We start from the raw sequence: 22310 nt of genomic DNA on the forward strand, positions 1-22310 counted from the left end.
AAAGAATAGTCAGAGATGCAAGAGGAGAGCCAGAAGAGACAGCCAAAGGAGAAAATTTCTAGGAAAGAGTGGTCACCCGGGTTAAATGCTGTTGAAAGGTTGGTTGATGATATGCCATTAGATTTTATCCAGAGTAGTTTAAATGGTTTGGTGTGCGAAGATGTCATATTGCTATGGGTTGGACAGACTAGTTATAGGAGATAAATGCAGTGCATGTAGACGATCCTTTTGAAGAACTTGGCTATAAGAAATGGTAAGAAAGGATTGTATCTAGAAGGAGATACAGTATCAACTATATATTTTCCTTTTTATAATGGAAATATGTTAAGGATATTTAAAATTGGGCATGAAAGAATCAGTAGAGCAAGACAAGTGCTGTAAGAATAAGGAAATGAGCACATTCAAAGATAAGGCTGCTGTGGGTAAAGAGTGATGTGATTTATTGAAATTTAGAATTTTATAAATGATTCAGTTATTGGAACCTAAAGTCAGAGTATGATCATAGGGAGGGGTTGCTGGCAGAAAATTAGGAACTTTGCAGAGTGTTGGTTGGGTTTTCCCCATGTATATTGAAGGACATTTTCACTGGATATGGAATTATAAGTTGAAAATACTTTTCTTTATGCATGTTAAAGATGTCATTCCATTATCTTATATATTCTTTAGTTTCCTCCAATTTGACTATGATGTACCTAAGTGCTTTTTTATCCTTCTTTTGTTTAAATTCTGCTTAGGGTTTGCTAATCTTAGATATGAGGGATCATTGATAAGTTTTGGAATTTTGAGGGGTAATAGTTCTTCTGTTCCATTCTCTCTCTCTCTCTCTTTTTCTGGGACTCCACATACATATATGATAGTATTATCCCAGAGGTCTCTTAGCCTCTGTTGATTTTCTTTTTCTTTTTGAATTTATGTTTTAATTTGGGTATTTTCAATGCATCTTTCTTAGTGTTCACTGATCCTTTCTTCCACTGGATCATGCTGTTATTAGTTTATACACTGAATTTTTCATCTCAGATAATAAATACATTTTTCAGTACAGAATTTTTATTTGATTTTTTAGACCTAATTTTTTGATGAAATTCCCTATCTGTTCACTCATTCTATCCATATTTTCCTCTACTTTCTTTAATGTATTTATGATAATTATTTATCAAATCCTTGTTTTCAGAAAAATTAAATTTTTTATCATACATGAATTGAAAATTATTTAGAAGTGATTACATAGGGAAAACATTTGTTCACATAAATATAGTAGAGCTGTGTCAACACCAGGAGAAGCTGTGGGTCTACATCTATTAACTTTTTCTCTTGATTATTGGTCAATTTCCATTTCTTCCCATGCATTAATTTTTAAATGTATGCCAGACATTAAAAAAAACAAAAGAACAGTAGAAACTGAACTATATATTTTTAGTTTTGCTTTATTTTTTCAAGATGGGGTATTTATTCCATTTCCTCTGTAAAGCTGTAGGAGTAAGAGGGTGACCATTCAGATTCCACCTTGAGTAACATTGAGCTGGGGATTAGCTACGGATTTATTCAGTTTCAGTTATCCTATGATTTCATATAAGATTATAGAGATCTCTTTGTGCCCTTCAGCTTAATTCATAATTTCCCTTGCCACCATAGAGACTTACCTTGAAGATACTATCAGGACTTGGCTGGCAGGAAGTTGGGTTCCAGCTTTAATTATTTCTGTTTACCACTAAATTCAATAGCTGTAACTTAAGCACTGAACAGGACTATAAAATCTCTTTCCACTTTCCAGTTCCACTCCAACAACCACTTACTCAGCAGTATTCCTGCTGGGTAGAATAGTTAGGCCACTGGACTCATTTTGTTTTTGGAACTCTTCCAGAATTCAATCAGTCATGCCAATTGTTCTTAAAAATTTGGCTTGCTCTCACTCATCCTGGCAAAGTCTTTTTACTTATGGCAGGCCCTAATTTCTTTCCATTCAAACCCAGATGATGCAATACCAAGCCCCAAGAATTGAAGCAGCTTCTGAGCTTTGCTTATCTATTAAAGGCTCATTCCTTGGTGAAATTGAGTTCATTTAGACTTCTTTGGAGTCACTGATTATTAATCACAAGCTTTTACTTTATTTAATGTCTTTTTATAGTTGGAGTGAAGGTCTTCCATGACCCTCTATGTCTTAACTGAAAGCAGTACTCCTCTCATTGATTCCATCTGACCATGATGGTAGAAGGTGGGATGGAAATAAAAACTTGAGCCACTGCCAAAGTCCTTAATAAATTAGCAAATGTGTGGGTGGCAGGAGGAGGTTGGCTGTGATGATTTTGATTATCGAGTTACTGGGTGACTGTGAAGAAAAGGAATGTTGTGATATAACCAGAATCCAACAACTCAAAGGAGAAAGGTACCAAGGTACATGAGGTTGAAGATACAAGATAGTTTATTTATGTTGAAATGAAAGGTCCAGAGAATACTGTGGAAATGATGGAAAGGAAGATCAGCAGGAGTTGGAGGGAAGAGATAGGTGGGAAGAAACAGTTTGGTTATGATAATATGTGAAAAAATGGTTGACCAGAGTTTCTTGCATTTTGGCAAGTGGCCAAGGATGCAGATAAGGGGTCTGGTTGGAGTTTTGACTCTATGAAGTAAGACACCTGTGCAGAAAGAGTTTTCAGCATTGTTAGAGCCCTTTTAAGGCTGGCAGGCTCAGGGTTTTTTTTTTTTTTACAGCATCAAGAACCTCTGCTAGTGACTTTTGAAGAGCATTCTCTCTTCCCAGATCATTAGCACCCAGACTATTTGTGTTCTTTGCTGCTAGCAGTTCTGTGGAGAGAGAGGCTCAGAACTATGGGAGGTGGAGCTGGTTAGGTCACTATTTGCTTGGAGAAAATATCTGACAGAGAACTAAATTATTTTCTGTCATCTTCTTAATTTAAAGGATACCAACAATATTTACTGTGTATTGCACTAGAGCTAGATGTATAAAGACACTACCTTTGACCTCAGAATATGCATTAATATGGTCTTTGTGTAGAGAAAATTGCTAACTCATTGGTTCGTAAATGTGACCTGCCATTTTGTAAGTAGAAGCTTTTTAAAAAGGAAAACAGCTGGAGCAGATGTGGCCAAGAAAGGACCTCATTGCTAATGTGAAAGCCCCTCACAGGCAAGGTGGGATTAATTAATAGTGGATCAATAAAGTCATCTGCATATGTGAGAAGAGATGCAGAATTCAGCAATATTGAAATTTTTTTTTTACCAAAATCACCTATTGGAAAAATGCAGCACACTTAATGTCCACTGTTGATGCATGTGACTTCTCACAGGTAAAAGAGAGTTTTGTGGAAGAAAAGTGAGTTAAAAATAAAAAGGGCTTGTGTTGGTAACAGTTTTCCAGAGATCTCAGGTTTAGGAAATATTACATTGAAATCACAAACTCCATTAAGATAGTGGCTTCTATTATTCCCATTGCTAAGTGTAGCATCTGGCATAATGTTGGTGCTTAACAAGTGTGTGTAACATAAACCGAATGCAAGTTTTTTCCTAATTCCATACACTATAGTAGATGTTTAAAGTACACCTGAACTTTCAAACTTTCAAGTCTTAGAATTATATATGTATTGCCATTAGTTTAGAAAGAAAATGTACATAAATTGTTCCTTGTCTAAGCCTTGGAGTGTATCACTTTTCTTTAAATGAAATTGATATGGTTCACCCATAAAGGTAACTAATGGTACTTGTTTTCCACACTGGGTGAAAACATTAGAATAGGTAAACGTTCTAGGATTAAATTATTTTCTCCTGAATTTATTGTTAATTTTTGCCATTAGTTCCTGTTTGAAGATCACAGCTGTATACTATAGATTAGATGAAAAATGTTTTTGCTTTAGCTTTGGTCTACATTGTCAAATACATGCTTTCTTTTGAACTTTGTAGATCTGTCACTGGAAACAGCATGATTTGCTGAACTCTGTATGCTAATCTTTGCACAAACAGAAACTGATGTGGAAAATGAGGCAATTAGTAAAATAAATGGGACCCAAAGCATATCTGCCTGAAATAGCACACTAAAAACAGAAGGTGGGCTTTAACTTTGTTATTAGATAACAGTTCTTTCCTTTCCTTTGTGTGCGTGGCCACAGTCAGGGTGTGAGGGTGGCAGACTCCCAGACGTGGTGCGCTCACCTGGGTTCATGGCGCGGTAAGGGCGGCCCGGTCCCGCGCGAACCGAGGATGCCTCTGGGTCACACGCTGATTCTAAAATTGTGTCTGTTCAGTAGCAGCTACACAACAACAAAACCGACAACAGTTGTGCCATTAAAAGCGAATCCCTGATGTGGACGATGAAGCTGACAGATGCTGTTGTCGTTAACAGATTTTAGCTTTGAAGAGCACAACGTATTTTAACCATGCTCACAGCTGCTGCCCGCTCGGGGTTCCCAGATTCTCACAAGGTAATGTCTTCTCAGGAAGACTGACTTTACTTTCTTATTCATGACACATCGACAGGAGTCAATACTTTTAGTCTCTTAAATTCAAAATAATTTGAATTTACCACAATATTAGATATGATTCTAGACCAATTCCAATTATATCGCCTTGGATACACTGAGCACTCACTTTGAGCATGATGGAGTGAACTCTGGTATTTTTTAGGTTATAGAATAGCTATGATTTCATCTTTGAAAAATTAATAAACTTTATTGTTTAATAGACAATTTTTTAGTTTCACAGCAAAATTAGGTGGAAGGCACAGAGGTTTCCCACATACTCCCTGCCCCTGCACATTCCCATCTCCCCCATTGTCAACGTCTGGCACAGAGAGGGACATTTGTTAAAACTGATTAACCTACATTGTTATGTTATTATCACCCAAAGATCATATCCTACCTTAGGGTTCACTCTTGGTGGTGTATATTCTATGGGTTTGGACAAACGTGTAGTGATGCATTCATTATCATGGAGGCATACAGAGTATGTTCACTGTTTTAAAGTCCTCTGTTCCACCCGTTCATCCCTCTTAATGCCTGAGATCTGGCAACCACTAACCTTTTTATTGTCTCCATAGTTTTGCCTCTTCCAATATGTCATAGAGTTGGAATCATAGTCTGTAGCCTTTTTAGATTTACTTCTTTCATCTAGTAATATGTATTTAAGATTCCTCCATGTCTTTTCATGGGTTGATAGTTCATTTCTTTTTAGTGCTGATTAATATTTGTCTGGATCTACCACAATTTTTATCCATTCATCTACTGAAAGATATCTTGGTTGTTCCAAGTTTTGGCAATTACGCATAAAGCCTCTATAAATATCCATGTACAGACCTTTAGTGTTTGTTTTCAATTCATTTGGTTAAATGCCAAGGAATCCTATTGCTAGATTGTATGGAAATAATGTGTTTAGTTTCGTAAGAAACTGTCTTGCAAAGTAGCTATATCTCTGTGCATGCCCACGAGCAATAAATGTCTCTGTTATTTCGCAGCCTTGCTAGCATTTGGTGTTGTCAGTGTTTTGGGTTTTGGCCATTCTAACAGATGGGTCATATTATGTCATTGTTGTTTTCATTTGCAATTTTATAATGACATATGATATTGAACATCTTTTCATATGCTCACTTACCATCTTTATATCTTTTTGGTGAAGTGTCTATTCAGATCTTTGGTCTATGTTTTAATCAGGTTGCTATTTTTCTTATTGTTAAGTATTAGAAGTTCTTTGTATGTGTTGGATAGTCCTTTATCAGATGTGCATTTGAAAATATTTTCTCCCCATCTGTGACTTATCTTCTCATTCCCTTGACAGTATCTTTCACAGAGCAGAAATTTCAATTTCAACAAAGTCTAGTTTATCAATTACTTCTTTTTGAGTAGTACCTTTGGTGTTGTATCTAAAAGTCATTGCCACACCCAAGATCACCTATATTTTCTTCCATGTTATCTTCTAGGGGTTTTTTAGTTTTGCATTTTACATTTATGTCTAATCCACTGAGTTAATTTTTGTGAAGGTGTAAGTCTGTGTCTAGATTTGTTTTTTGGCAGGTGGATGTACAATTTTTCCTGCACCATATGTTGAAATGACTGTCTTTGCTCTATTGTTTTGCCTTAGCTCCTTCGTCAAAGATCAGATGACTCAGATTACTTAATGTGGGTCTATTTCTGGGCTCTCTATTTTGTTCCACTGGGCTACTTATTGATTCTGTGGCAAATACCACCCTGTCTTGATTATAATAGCTTACAGTAAATCTTGAAGTAGGATACTGTCAGTCTGCCAAGTTTATTCTTCTTCTCCAACATTGAGTTGGTTATTCTGCATCTTTAGCCTCTCCCTGTAAAGTAGTGAGTTTATTGATATCCACAAAGTAACTTGTTGGGATTTTGATTGGGATGATGTTGAATCTATAGATCAAGTTAGGTAGAACTGACAGTTTGACAAAATTGAGTCTCCCTATTCATGAACATGGACTATTTCTCCATTTATTTAGTTCTTTGATATCTTTCATCAGAGTATTGTGGTTTTCCTCATATACCTCTTGTACATATTTTGTTTTAAAAAATTCACTTTTTGCGGTGCTAATATAAGTGGTAATATATTTTTAATTTCAAATTCCACTTAATCATTGTTGGTATTTTGTAAAACAATTGACTTTTGTGTATGAACCTTGTATCCTACAACCTTGCTATAATTGTTCATTTCAGGATTTAAAAAATTTATTTGTTCAGATCTGTGAACAAAGACAGTTTTATTTCTTCCTTCTCAATACGTATACCTTTTATTTCCTTTTCTTACCTTGCATTAGCTAGCACCTGCAATACAATGTTGAAAAGCAACGCCGAGAAGGGACATCCTTGCCTTGTTCCTGATCTTAGTTGGAAACTTTGTTTCAAATCATTAAGTATAATACTATCTATCTATCTACTTATCATCTATTTATCTCTATCTATCTATCTATCTATCTATCTATCATCATCATCTATCTAATCTATCATCTATCTAAATCTATCATCTATCTATCTATCATCTATCTAATGAAATACACTGTTGCTATTATTATTATTAAAAACTGTTTTCTGTTAGATCAATTAAAAATAAGAAAAATAAGTTTTATTTTTACCTTCACTCATTCATTCTTAGATGCTCTTCTTTCTTTATGTAGATCCAAAGTTCTGACCTATGTCATTTTCCTTCTTTCAGAAGAACTTTTTTGAAATTTCTTAAAATTTAGGTCTACCTGCAACAAATCCCCTCAATATTTGTTTTTCTGAGAAAGCCTTTATTTCTCTTTTACTTTTGATGGATAATTTCTCACTATCCATCAGAATTTCTCATTAACCATCAGGTTGGTGTTCTCGCAACACTTGAAATATTTGTTTCCATTCTCTTCTTGTTTGCATGATTTCTGACGATAAATCAGATATAATTCTTATCTTTCCTACTCTATAAGATGTTTTTTTCATCTGACTTCTTTCAAGATTTTTTCTTTACCTTTGATTTTCTGAAGTTTGAATATGATATGCTGTGTGATTTTGCACAGTTAACCTGAATTAAATTTGTTTGCTTTTTTTTTTTTTTGCATTTATCCTGCTTCATGTGTTTCCCAGGTTTCTGGTTTTGTACCTGACATTAATTTTGGGAAATTCTCAGTTGTTACTGCTTCATATATTTATTCTGTCCCTTCCTCTTCTTCCTTTCCTTTTGGTATTCTCATTATGCATATGAATCATGCAAGCTTTCCTAGGTGTTTCACTATTCCTGGATATTCTGTTGTTTTTCCCAGTCTTTTCTTTTTGTTTTTCAATTTGGGAAGTTTCTATTGTTATAATCTCGTGCTCAAAGATGTTTTTCCTCATCTGTGTCTATACTACCAGTGAGCCCATCAAATGCATTGTTCATTTCTATAAGTGTTTTTGATTTCTAGCAGTTCTTCTTGATTTTTTCTAAGAATTTCCTCCTGTATACTTACTTTACCTATGTATCCTTACATGTTGTCTACCTTTTCCATTAAGACTCTTAGCATAATAATCATGGCTTTAAAAATCACTGGCTCAATAATTCCAACACTTGTGGCATATTTGGCTCTGGTTCCTGTGCTCGTTCTGCCTCCTCATACTGTTTTTGTCTTTAGTATGCCTTGTAATTTTTTGTTGAGAGGCAGACATGATGTTCCAGGTAAAAGGAGTTATAAATGATCTTTTAGCAATGGAGAGGTAAGGTGTTAAGGGAGGGGAAGCATTCTATAGTCCAGTAATTAGACATCAGCCTTCTGGTGTGCCTGTGAACCTAGGCTGTGAACTTGATTTTCACATCTTAGGTTTTCCTCCCCACTTAGGTGGGGCAGGATGCCTAAGTGGGCTGGAGTTGAGTATTCCACTCCCCTGACGTATGTTAGGCTCTGATAAAATCCCAGCAGGTTAGTCCTTGGTTAACTAGCTTTTCCTGACTGCAGGCCTTGTTAAGAAGAATAGAATGCTGTGGTATATTTAAAAATGTTTCCTTTTCTCTTCTGCCTGCCAGAAGTCCAAGGGGATTTTTCTTCAGTATTCACCGTGAGGACCTGGTAGAGATCATGGAGGTAAAATGCACAAAAGCATGGGGGTCCCCCTGTGAGTGGGCTGCTCTGGAATTTTTAAACCTCAGACTTGTCCACACTGAGTCTCTAGCAATTTGTGAATTACAGTACATATTTTCCTACTGGAGCACTGCTTGAAGGGTTTCTGCTCTGGTAAACTGGGATTCTTTTATCTACTTGTCTGTTTTTCCACTTCCTCAGAGAGCAGTTTGTCCTGTGACCTTGCTTCTCCGAAAGATCTAAAAAGAGTTGTTGAGTTTTCAGTTCAGCTTTTGTTTTGTTATAATGGAGTGGCAACTTTTAAGTTCCTTATGTGCCAGACCAGAAACTGGGAGTCACCCTTATAATTTCATTTTGGGAGAATTTATTTAGAAAGGCAGCTGACTTACAGTGTCAACATATCTGTGTATAAGAATAAATGCACAAAATATAAACCTGAATGAAACTTCACATTTGTTCTGTGGTGGGGAGAAGGCCAGTTGACTATTTTGGGAACATGTTAACAGCATGTATTAAAGCTGATAATTGATTCCATTTTGGAGAATTCAGCTGGGTGTTAAATTTGCTTATAATGACACAAAACATCATCATTTTATATGATATATTTTGGGGTTGAAAGAACTTTGGCTAGTTACATTGTGTTCTCATGAATTGATATTTACATGTATATTTAAGTTAATTTCACAAATTAAATGGGTTTACTAAAGATTTTTTAAGATTATAAAAACAGATGGTTGAAACTAATTTACTTCAAAATCAATGAGTATATTACCTCAAAAGAGTCTGAGTTACTTTGAGAGTAATGGTCATTAAAAAATTCTAAATTATTTCCTTTTATTTTAGTATAGCTACAGATCTCTTCTGGAACTTTTTGAACATAAGGTATGACGGAGTTGTTTAATGACAGATGTGGAAATAAGACAATTAAAACCTGGATATTTTGAGAAGCTGCTTGACTAGTTCATGTGGGTGTGCTTCTAATGCTTGAATACTGTTCAGCAAGGAAAAATTCATGTGTTTCCTAGTGGTAGAATTGCTGAGCATCAGTGGGGAGGAACTTCAAAATATTTAAAGCATTTACTCTTTATATTTTATCTTTTTCCTGATCATACAAATAATATATGCTTATTATAAAATAACAATTATTCCAAACTTTTCATTGAGTATATTATAGTAGTTACAATTTCTATTGATATATAGTAATATATCATAAATACATACTAGTGCTAAGTTTTTCATAAATGGTGTTTTGTACATGTTTTGATTAGTTCATATAGATTAATATATTCATTAAAAAATACTGCATATTATCTCATTGTTTATTTTACCAGTTTGCCAGTTTTTTTAGAAATTACTTATTGTTGAAAAACTGTGCTGTTTCTAATTTTTTCACTCTTAGAAACAATGCTGAAAAGAATATCTTTGAGCACTCATGAGAGCATTTCCTTAGGGAAATGTTAAGTAGATTTTCCTATCTACTTAATTCTTAAGTAGAATTGTTGAGTTAAAGGATGTATGTGTTTTCAATTTTAATAGCTAGTGACAAATTACTCTTTGAAAGGCTTGTACACAATTTAAAATATGTTTACCAGTTTGTTAGTCAATCCTGTTTATTGTCCATTTTCTAAAATTGGTTTGATGGGTAAAAACATTTTCTTATCTTTTTTTAAGTTTCCTATATTATTACAATAATATGTATTATATAAATGTAATATAATAGTGACATGGAGTATTTTTTTTTATATGCCTGCTTATAATTAAAACAATGCTTCAATTAATGCAATTTCTAGTTAACTGAGTTCTGCACTGACTTCTGAGTTTAAAATTGATTTTATAGTTAAATAATAAGAATCTAAAGAAGTAAAATTAGTTGACTTCTTAAATTATTTGGGCCAAGCGATATAACTGGTCTTTTTCTAGTGTTGGTTGACACTGTTCTGCAGATGCCTGTAGCTGGTGAGTCTAGCTGAAAACCATAACCTGATAAATTTACATGATATGATAATTTACATGATCCCAACATAACACCCCCGAAGTTATGAAATCTTAATTCTGACGGTGTTGACAATGTGCTGTACATCTGTATGCAAAGTGAGAATGAAGCTTGACAATCTGGGTACTACCAAAAACATCATCTGGATGTTTCACTTCTCTTCAAAATTCTTTGTCCTCTTGGTTATATCCACTTGTCCCTAACTATTGTACTTTTTAATGTGCTGGACAGAAAGTAAGGTATGTATTTTGTTTTCCCTTCTCTTCATTGAAATTCTTCTGTGCTTCAGATTTATTTAAGATCAATTATTTTCTATCCAGATTGGATTACTGGCATGTTAGTGTTTTTGGGGGAACACTGAGGTAGGCTATCTGCCTAGTTAGTCTCTACTCTACTTTGGTTTTTCAATAGGATCCTGCACTGATAAACCAGTAGCTGCAGTTGTTTGAAAGCTAACTGAAACTGGTGTAAGTCCCAGTGTAGGTGTGGGGTGTGGGGGGTCTGTGTTCCCTTGCCTGAAAGAGCTGAGGCAGCATTTTCCTCCCTCTCCTGCACTCACAGTCAAGTTCACTTGCAGCTATGTGTTCCTTTCTTCTCTGTTCACAATGTCATCTTCCTCCAGGCCATGGATACCTAAGGAGCAAAGAAACTGCATGCTTTGGGCTTGCCTTCCTATCTCCACTGCACTTATTCTTAACTCAGGTACTGAGATAAACATTCTCCTTGGACGTTTGCATTGGCCACTCCCTCCATTTTCATATTTATGTTCAATCTCTGCTCTAAATCTCTAGCTTAGTTCTTACACCTTATCTCACACCAATTTTAATTGCTCAACTAATCCAGTCAACTTGGTGGTTTCTTCCCTTAAGGGTCCTTGTACTTCTGAGCTGTAGAGGGAGCCCTCTTCTCCCTCAGAGTCATTCAAAAGCCCCCTCTTGATGACACATATTCAAACAAAGGGGATCCAAGGTAGACACTGGGGCTTGTGCTATGTCTATACCCTAACCCCAAGCCAAATCTGTTTACAAACCACACTGCTTGTTAAATCATTCCTGCTTTTTCTTATTTACTTCTTCACTCCAACTGCCTTTTTCTGCATTGATTCATTTATTCCTAAATTATTTATTAAACTCCAACACATAAGGCCCTGCTAAGTGCCCCGGGGTGGAGGGAGGTAGTAAAGGGAGGGGGAAAAGTTATCTTACCTTTCCTCAAGGAATTTGCAGTCTGGACAGAGACACAGGCATTTATTTGCAGAAGAGTTGATACTGCATATGATTAAGTGACAAATCTTTGGTACAAGTTGGTACAACAAATATGTGCCTTGGGATGTCAGAAGAGAGAATAATTTCCTTTGATGGGAGGATGGGTTTGGGAGGTAAGTGTGTGAGGGAGCTGGCCTTGAGGCATGGATAAGGTTTGAGAGGCAGGGGAGAGTGAGGGAATTCCACAAGGGAGGAAGGAGATATGGCAGGTGGCTACAGCCCTGACTGAATAGAAGGGATGCGTGGAGATACAACATGTCTGAGAGCTTAGCAACCGTTTGTCTGAGGGGCACCAGGGGACCCTTCATTTCTAGCCCTCCTTTTAATTTCTATTGCAAGATTTTTAACTGAGACAGAGACACTTTTCTCCTGCCTTTCAATGAATGATAAGAAACTTAATATGGATATGTACTTGTGCTTTTCTGTTGCTCCAAAGAGTTAAGTCTCCATAAGGGGCTTATCTGGATTGAAAAGTGCCCTGTCAGGTTTTCATGGTCCTGCCTTGAGTTACTCTCACATTTATACCTATACCATGTCTTCGACTTATACCTGGAGAGGAGATTCTTTTTCATTCTCCCCTTCATGCCATGTTAATTTTCAAAGTTAGTTGTATTTAGTTGTGTAAATTCTTATATTTAGTTGAGGTTCAAGAAGATTCTGTCTGCTCAGTCCTGAGAACTTGACCCTAATTTCCGTCTGTCTAGTTTGTTATCATCACTCTTTTTGGCTGTCATCTCTCCCGCCCTCCCATCTATCTATCTCTATCATCAATCTGTCCTCTATCCATGAATGTATATGTGTAAAACTATATAAAGACTGTATCTTTATTTTTAGGGAAAATTGGGTTAAACTTTTTATCAGGCAGGTGATAAAGTAAACTTAATGGAAATGTAAAAGAATCAGTCACTAAATACGAAGAAAACCAAGATCAACAAAACCTACAGTGAGCTTTGGAAAAATTGCAATTTAAAGTGTCCTGGAATTGTTTCCATACTCAAAATCAGATTTTTTCTCTACTTGAAAAGATTTGGTAGAGGGAAAATGACTCCTTCTCCCCTGCTGTATGGTTAAAGAGCTATCTCCTCTTTGTCCATTTGTAATTCTTCCACAAATCTTGGTGAATGACCTCTAGGTTCTAATGAACATCAAATTCCATGAGTTGAGGAATATTAATAGAACTCCAAATTTTGCTTAAGTTGGGCAAAATACCATTTACTTGGGAGGGTAAAACTAAAAGGATTTTTTATAGCATGTTTCTGTGTGATATATGCTCTGTTTAAACGGCTGATTTGTGACTGGTTTTATGCACCATTCATAGCATTGATTTTATGTTCATTCTGTGTCTAAGTTGTTCTTCCTTCTGAATTGTGTGTGTTTCAGTGCCTCTGCCATGGTTTCTCAGTGAAAGCTGAGTTCTCAAGTCCTCACCACTCTTTCTCTCTTTCCTCTTACCTTCACCCCCTGGGCCTAATTATGAAACAACTTCAAATACATACAAAAATTTTTAAACAAAAAAACCCATTCTGCTTTCTGCGAACAACTGACCAGTTTCTCCCTTCTTTTCTCTTCGAGATTCTAATTCACTTGGAGTGCTGTGCCGTTGGCTAAGCCTGAGATTCTGGGAGCTGTAATTGTGTCTCATTAATTCTTACAGTAATGGAGGGTAACTATAAGGAACATGCAATTAGTGGTTTGGTCAATGAACAGAGCAGTTAATCAGCAGACAAAGGATGGGGCTCAGGGCCCATTAGGCTGAAAGGAAGTGTTAGTACCATCCCAGCCTCTAGGAACGCACTGGGACGTGCTGGCCCGGAGGATGGCTCAGAAGACTAGGTTTGTCTTTTTGCTAAAGCAGCTCTTTTTTTTTTTTTAATTGGTGTGGTATGTGTTTATTCAAACACTTGAGAGATTCCTGAGGATCCTGCTATAGTCACCATGCTTTTTTTACACCTCATGTTAACTGGCATAGGCCCTTTTTTTCTCCCACTGCGCAAATAAACCCCAATACACACACACAACAAAAAAGCAAAAACAAGCCAAAAACCAACCAACCAACCCTCAACAATAAAAAAGGAAGAAAGAAAGCACAATACTGCTTTAGAGAAGCATATTAGAGAAAAAGTCCTTAGCTGACCTCTCTGTCATCAGAAAACAAACGAATGTGGAGACCAATAACGTTTAAATAAGGCTTTGTGTTGTCACTCAGTCATCCTTCAAGATTCGTCTCTACAAAGTGGACCTTTATACTCCTGAATGGAGGTGCTTTAAATACATGTAAATGTATGCAGTTAACCATATGAGTCTTAAAATGTTACAGGGCCTTATAGCTACAAGTAACCTCAATTGTGTGTTTTGTGTGAGAAAGGCTTGTCAAATTACTTTGGGGCTTCAAAAACAAAAGTTAACCCATCAGAATAAGGTTTCTTTTTCCAGGCAAAAAGGACCATAGTACCCTTGCCTAGAAAAACCATGTGAAGGTTATAGATGGAATCCTGTGAAATGTTGTACATGTGAAGTGATGATTATATAAGAAAATGGATTTATCAATAATACATTGCCCTGGGATAATTCTGAGCTCAGGCAAACAGTTCTTCAAATAGAATGACATCTCTACTCCTAAGTAAAGCATGCATTTGGAATAAAGAAGGAAGGATTACATTTGCTTTTTAAAAATGAAACTGGTTTAATAATTAACTTATTTCCTGAGTCAAGTGCAGACCTGAAAATTAAGGTAGGGTTTTTTTTTTCTTTCTCCAAACCTGTCTGCTGTATTATCTTTTTCGGATTCACATTTGAAACAAAGAAATGTTCAAAAAATGAATTCTCTTAGGCCTTATACTAGAGATTCTGCTATTTTTGAATAATTAGCTTCATTTATTAAATATTTGAAATATTTTCTACTCTGAGGTAAGGAATAGCATAGTTGAAGATGAGAGTTACAAATGATATGTATTTTTCAGGATTCTTATCTATTAATGAGAAGTAAGCCTATTCTTCCTCCTTTTTCTCTTATTTCGGTTTTCTTTTCTGAAGAAATCTTAATTTTTATTCAAAATATACTTTCCTATTTCCTTGAGTGATGTGCTACGCATTGTTCCAGAACTGGACGACTGTGGCCACAGGAACTGGGAAGTGGTTTTGGTCTCAACCCTGATTAACTGCTGGATTGTGGCAAGGGAGCTGCCCTCTGGTCCTCGGTGTTCTCATCTGTAAAATGAGGACTTTAGTCTAGGTGATAATCCAGGTTCTTTTTAGCTTTGCTCTTTTTGACTATTCTGGACGAACAGTGTCACTCCTTCAAGTGTTACCCACACCTGGGAATGTCAGCGCTGGGTGCCAGCCAAGCCCGGACAGCCCCAGTTGCTGAGGGCTGTGTTTCAGTAAGGCTGATGGTCCTTGTGAGAGGGCTTCTCTCTGACCCCTTCTTCCTCCCTGTCCTGGTCTGCCTAACAGCCAACAGTTTACCTTGCTGCCTAGTGAATCTGCTCTTCTGTGTTCTGCAGATTGTTCTCATTTGGTCTTTTCTGTAGCCTGCTTTTTGTCTGTCTGCGTCTGGGAGCGGGCTCTGCTGGACTAGCTTTCAATGTACTGTAGCATAAATCAACAGCAAGTTGACATCAAGACCCGCTGTACGACTTAGGATTTTTCAGTTGCACATCTCTTTATAAAACAGTCTGTTTGTGGGACACATCTCAGAATCATCAATGTGTTCAGTTACTTATCAGGAACAATCTGGCCTCCCCTCATCCCTTTACTCCATTCTGGAGGAGATCTGTTCACATACTGGGCTGCCACACCTCTTCCAGGCAGTAGTTCCTGGTTCTATTCACCCTTTCAAATCCTTAGGGATCCTTTCTTCTCAATTAGATTGTATTGGGCCAAAAAGTCTTTCTACTTTTTTTTGCCAAGGATTTCTTTAGGATCAGTATGACCTTTAAAGAACACAAGAAAAATCAGTAAATGATAAAAATATTTATCACTTATTTATAGCTCAGAGTTAGAAACTCTTATGCCAACATGGGCCAGGCAGGTAAGGTAGGAGTCAAGTGAGCTGGACAGGAAGTTACAGAAGGTTGAGAGGCTGTAGAGCCCTTAAGGGTACAGGCCTTTACTTTAGAGGGTGGCTTGCACTCAGTCCAGCCAATTACCTCCATACAGGCATGTGGCCTGATAATGTCAGAGCTTCTGATTTTTAAAAAGAAGTTGGAAATGCAGATTCTATATGAACTCTCCCAATTTTTAGATACTAATTCATAAAAATCTGCTCTGGTCAGATAAATTACATCTGCATCTACTTCAGTTACTGGGCTGCTGGCTGGCCACCATTGCAAGAGGCAGTAGCAGGGGCTGAGGCTCTTTCTCTCTATGAAGGAGTAGATGAGGAAGCTGACCTATCTAGTTAGAGCCTGTATTCCAATATTTGGATGTTCAAGATATATTTAGATCTGTTTTACTGATTAAAAAGCCACTTGATTGAATTCTTGTAAAGAAGTTTGAACATTCCCTCTCAAGCATTTCAGTGTACTTCCCCTTTACTGTGAACATCCTGTTAGGGATGCCTGACTTCATAGTGAGCACCAGGGCATATGGTCTCTGGTGTGATATTAGAGAATGCTCCCAACTGGCGTCTGAGTCAATTCTCCTGGAACTTAACCAAATGCCTCTCACATGCTGAGAACTGTCCAAGATGCGGGTAGGAGTCACCACAATGGACTGAATGTGTGTGTCCCCCCATTCATTTTTTGAACTCCTAACTCCCCCTGTGATGGTAGTAGGAGGTGGGGCCTTTGGGAGGTCATTAGGTCATGAGGGTGGACCCTCCTGAATGGGATTAGTGACCTTGTAAAAGGGATGCCAGGGACTTCCCTTGTTGCCTTTCCACTGTGAAGAGTAGGAGGAGTCAGCAGTCTGCAACCAGTGAGAGGGCTTTCCCTACAACCAGACCATGCTGGCTCCCTGAACTCTGACATCCAGGCTCCACAACCATGAGCAATGAATTTCTATTGTTTATAAGCCACTCCGTCTGTGGTACTTTGTTATAGCAGCCCAAACTAAGAAAGACAGTGTTCCTTGTTGAGTGAACTAAGCAAAGAGGCCATTAGACGGAGATGGTTCTAATACCTTGTCAGCAAGGCCAAACCTAACCAAAACCCGAGCCAGCCCCTCAGAACTTGCCTGGTCAGCCCCACTTATCTAACCTGACCTGAAAGTTCCTTGGCTATTCATGCCAATTCCAAAATAAGTCCATCACTGTGGAATTAGCAAAACCTTGAAATAATAGGAAGAAGATAAGTCAGAATATATATAAAGTATTAAACAGTGCCTACTATATAGTAAACAGCCACACAATGGTAAATGAGTGAAAACAAGGGATAGGATTTTGGAAGGGTGGGGGAAGCAGAAGCCCAGTGTGGGCATAGTGGTGACCCAGCAGAGAACAGGGCATCAGAAGGGGAGGACGAGGCACAGAGGGCTTGCTATAAAGGTCAGATTCAGCAGTGTTTCCTCCTTCTGTTACCCTAGCAGAAATCAGGTAGAAATATTTCCTGGATCTGACTCTTACAGCTGATTTTGATTCTAGGGTTTCAGGACACCTAGTTTTACTTGAGCTACTTAAACTCAAACATTTTACACAAGAGAATCACACACTTAAGGAAACTAGGGAAAAAAATAAATATGATGCCAGAAACAAAGAGAGAAAATTTCTAAATTTCTTCCTTTGCAACACATAAAAGCCATAAACCCATAAACCCCAAATCTGGTAACATCAGCTACAATGGGGTGTTCAAACAGCGTGAAATTTATGTATACCTCAAACACAGGATCATTTATCTTCCTGTATTTCTTGTTTCCAAATACTATTTTTGAGGATGGTGGAGAGAGTAAATTATGTGACAATGAAAACGTCTTTTCTATTTTATTTATGATCAAGAGCTACTGTTTGCCTCCATGTTACAGAGCTCCTAATGAAATAGACCAAATGTTGACAGATAAAAGGCAGTTGGAAGGAACCAAAGCAAAAAATTAAGGGATCAAGAAGTCTAAGTGTAAGATAAATTCTAGCCGAAATAAGCAGGCAAAGAGAGGCAACAAAGGGCCAGGTAATTTATTTAAATACCACCCCTGGGTGATGTTCTCGCGGCCTGGGTACTACAAGCCGGAGAAGTCACACCCGGTTAGGGAGGTGGGATTAGGAGGGGGAGGAGTGGGCAAGCTATCCTAGGGGGCGTGGAGAGGTATGATTGGCTAAAGGTGACATAATAGACAACCAGAAACTTTTTTTCCTTCCAAGAGGGAGGAGGCTGACATCCGGGTCTTAGTTGGCACATCAGGATGGAATTCAGGGAGAGCTGTCCCCTTTCCATATACGGCACGGACTTTGGGGTCTGGTCTGTTCTCCCCGTATGGCATCTCTCTGTTCTGTTTGCATGTCCTTGTTTTTCCTTTCTCCAGCCTAACAGTAAGCTTTAAAAAGAACAAGAGATACAGACTTGGAAGTCTGTGTGAACCTGGATCTTTGCAGAATGTGCCATTACAGCAATGGGCATGTAGTTGTTTCAGGAACATGACTCATTAATAAGGAAGTAGGTTCTCCTGTGCATGATGCAGTTGCTAGTCTAATCTGCACCCAACGGTGTGGGAGGAGACTTTCCAGGCTGGCTTTCCAGGTAGTCACACACCTGGAACTACTTCAGGCAATACAGGGAGGGTCAAGGCAAAACTGCACCTGTGCAATCCTGGTCTTTCCAATGTAATCCACATGTAGAATAAAAGTGTATGCATACATACTGTTGGATTTGTTTGCAAGGTGGAAGGGCCGTAGAAATAAATTACCAATTCAAGATTTGTTTTGTGAGCGACTAGATTCCAAATTGGAGGTGGAGGGGAGGGATAAAACTTAATTACCCCAAGTGTAGATCTGATTGTAATTTGTCTCTACCCCTTTGAAGGGCAAGCCCAAATGAAGGGAAGGGTGTTATTTATGGGGTATAAGATCCTTTCCTCATGGGGTACTGGCAGTTTGTCTTCTCTGTAAGGTTCAGTGAATGGCTTCTGGTGCAAATATGCACCCAGTACCTAAAGAAACTCAGCAGCATGCATTTCACCTAGTTTCAGGATTTGTAAATCAATGATTGTAACTGGATTTTTTCAGGAACCACTGCCCTAATACAACAGGGAAAGAAAATTGATACAGCTCTTCATGCCTACTTTTCATTTTAATGAGTGGCTCTGAGAGACAAGTAGGCTGTTAAACCATTTATTTTTCAGATAATAGTAGGAACTGACTAGAAATACATTCAGAAGGAAAACACAGTAATTAATTTGTCACTGAAACCTGAGGGGTCCGGCTCCACTTATAGGTGATAATGAATGTTTTGCATGTAATTAGCAAGAATAATTAGCACATTTCTGGTAACAAATAGACTGACTGGTACTCTGCAAACAAAATTAATTGTTGTGCTAACAGAGGCAATTGTGTCTCTTTATTGTCTGACAATGTCCCTTATTTGCACTAATGCCTACTTTAGACCTCTGTGGCTTTGTGCAGATAGGAAGGGGAATCTATAAAACTGTACCTCTTCCATCTGCTTCTCAGAAATTTCAGGACCACCAGGGGACTTGTTTGTCAAAACTTGTTAACAATTTGTAATCTTTAACATGTGTTTTACTGTATTAACTGATGAACTCTTCAAATCAACTTACTGTTTAAGCCAGGAAAGCTATTCTAATAAATCAGATGCTGACACTTTTACTCTGGGAACCTTTTTTTTTTCCTAACCTTTTCTGGAAAAGGAACATATAAACACATTGAGCTAGAAATGAGCTGGAGGGGGGGAAACTTTGCGTCAGGTTCTGATGCATCCTGAGATGATTTCTGCCACTGCGGAGTGACTCTCCTTGTTTTGCAGGCTTGTAATTACGCTGTGAAAAAGAAACATGATGGGGTTGTCATATAGTCCTTCAAACTGCTTTAAACAACATTTAACATTCATACACACAGTAGGCTTCTTTCTCTCTAACTTAGAAACATTTAAAAAACTTTCTAAAGCTTATAATATGGGAAAATAATTTAAAGTTTCATGAATATTCTAGTAATTCTTGGAATATTTGCAGATGTTGAGAACACTGTGGCACTCTGTAGGGAGGACCCTCTCCCAGAGCTCAGCCCATGGCAGCTCAATAAATGATGGCCTGAACTGAGCAGAAATCGCATTTGGGCTGCTGGTAGGTACCAGCCTTTTCTCTACACACACTAACCTCGCTTCCTGTGGGGAGCAGAGCTGGGCAAGGTTGGCCTTGCTCTTGACATGAGGGCACACGCAGGTCTCATGGTTGACCTTGAGGAGCCACTCCTGGGTGGTTACTTTTCCTCCTGGAATTGTCTGTTCTGGATTTCTTTGACTCTGCTCTCCTGGCTCTACCCCATTGCTTCCAGCCCACTCTCAGCTTCAGCCCTTGTGCTCTGCCCCTGCCCCTGGGTGGGCTCTCGTCCTCTTCCAGAACCCTGGGCTGTTACCATTAGGGCACAAAGGTGGATGGCATTGTAACTTGATTTCCATTTCTGTCTCATATTTCAGACTCTGTTGGCTACTTCAATCCAGATGCATTACTTTCCTTCCAAATACCAATGAATGTATCAGAATTCAACAGAATTGGTTATTCTCTTCACAGTCTCCATTTCTGTTTATAAAGCTACCTTTTGATCAGCCAGGGAGGCTGGAAGTCTCTGGGTTATCTCTGTTTCCTCCAAGTCCAGCCAATTTCTAGGTCGTATCCAGTATTCTATGAGTGGTAGCACTTTGTTCTTTTCATCCCATCTGACACTATTGTACTTGAGCCCACATCCGGATGACTCTGTGAGCTGCCTCATGACTTCCCTATGGCTTCCTCTGTTCATCTCAATATTCCTAATGAATTGTTTTGTATCATGTCACTCCCTGGCTCAAAAATGTCCAGTGGGCCTCTTGTTGAAAGTCCAAGAATGTAAACTTTCACTTGCTGTGAGGAATTCTCCATAGTCTAATCCCAGCAATTCCTGTGTGTAAAAAAGTTATGCATCCTTTGCTTTGGGCAAACAGGGGTCCTGCATTAGAGAATAGATGGAGGCTTTCTTGTTGGCTGAAGATTTCACTCACCTCTGGAGAGTGGAGAAGTGACTACAAATCAGAAAGTATAGGTTCTAGCCTTTCTCTGTTGCTGATGAGCTGTGTGATTCTAGGAAAATAGCTTTGCCTCTCTGAGCTCTGCTTTCTAACCTAAAAAATCCATTCATTCATTCAGCAGGTACTCATTGACCTCTTAACTGTCAGTAATTTTGATTAGGGGATTCTCATATAATGGTGCTCACACAACATGGTTCATACCTATATTAATACTTATATCATGTGGTCCTAAAATTAGTTCTGTAAATATCTCACTTATCAGATGGTAAACTCTTTGATGGAAAAGGCCACACCCAATTACCTGCATATTTTTAGCACCCAGCAAAGTGCCCTTGAAGAAGTGTTTCTGAATAAATGGCCATACAGAAGGGTTGGGGGCCAATCACTTCCAAGTGACTGAGCACTGCTGTAAAAGGACATAATTTTCCCTTGCCACTTCTTGTAGCAACTGGAAGTTTTGAGTGCTTACTTTTGGAAGGTGAAACAAATACTCTGTGGAAATTTCCTGCTTTTGTCAATTGACCACCAACTTTAAATAGAATAAATGAGAGCTAATCTTCTGGCCCTTAAGCTTTTCTCTTTTGTGAAAGCATGCTATGAATTTTGAGATTAGGTTGCTTGAGACTGACCACTTCTTACACTGATGTCACATATATCCCCAGGATTCTCATTAGTTGAAATGGTCACATGTACAATAGATTTCATGTACCTCAGCAGCCAGTCAGAAGGAGGAAGATCACTCTAGAAGGGAGAAAGTTGCATGAACCAAAACTTTAAGTGGAAAGATTAACTCAAATCTACTGTGTATCGTAGACAAATTGGTTTTAGCTTCCTCTGGGGTATTTAATGTCAAGATTGGAAGTGACTCTTTGCTTTCAAATATAGCTGGATTTGCATCCCTGTCCCCTCACATTTTATTTGTAATCCTTATTAATTAAGAATGTGGTATTGACTACATTCTGAAATCAAATGGAGATTTTATTAGGATAAGAAGTTACTTTAAATTGTTTTACTTTGTTTAGTGTTCAGTAAGGGTGAGTGAATCAAGAAAGCTTTCTTTTTCCTGGGAATAATCTCAAGCTGGGCTTCCACTGGGTGTTCGGGAAAAGAAAACAAGTGTTAGTTTATATATTTTAGGTACAAGCAGTAGGAATTATAAATATTTTGAATACATTGGATAATATGCTAGAATTCACCATTTTCATGGTCTTAGGTAAGTTTTAAATTTATGAATGCTTCCAGTTTGACTTATCACTCACCATGTCTGTGTGACCTAGCTTCGGATTTGAACATTTTATTTCTTCTTTTTTTTAGCCACTCTGGTCATTTCCATGTCTTGTACC

This window comes from Manis pentadactyla, chromosome 3, assembly GCF_030020395.1.
Source record: "Manis pentadactyla isolate mManPen7 chromosome 3, mManPen7.hap1, whole genome shotgun sequence".
NCBI lineage: Eukaryota > Metazoa > Chordata > Mammalia > Pholidota > Manidae > Manis > Manis pentadactyla.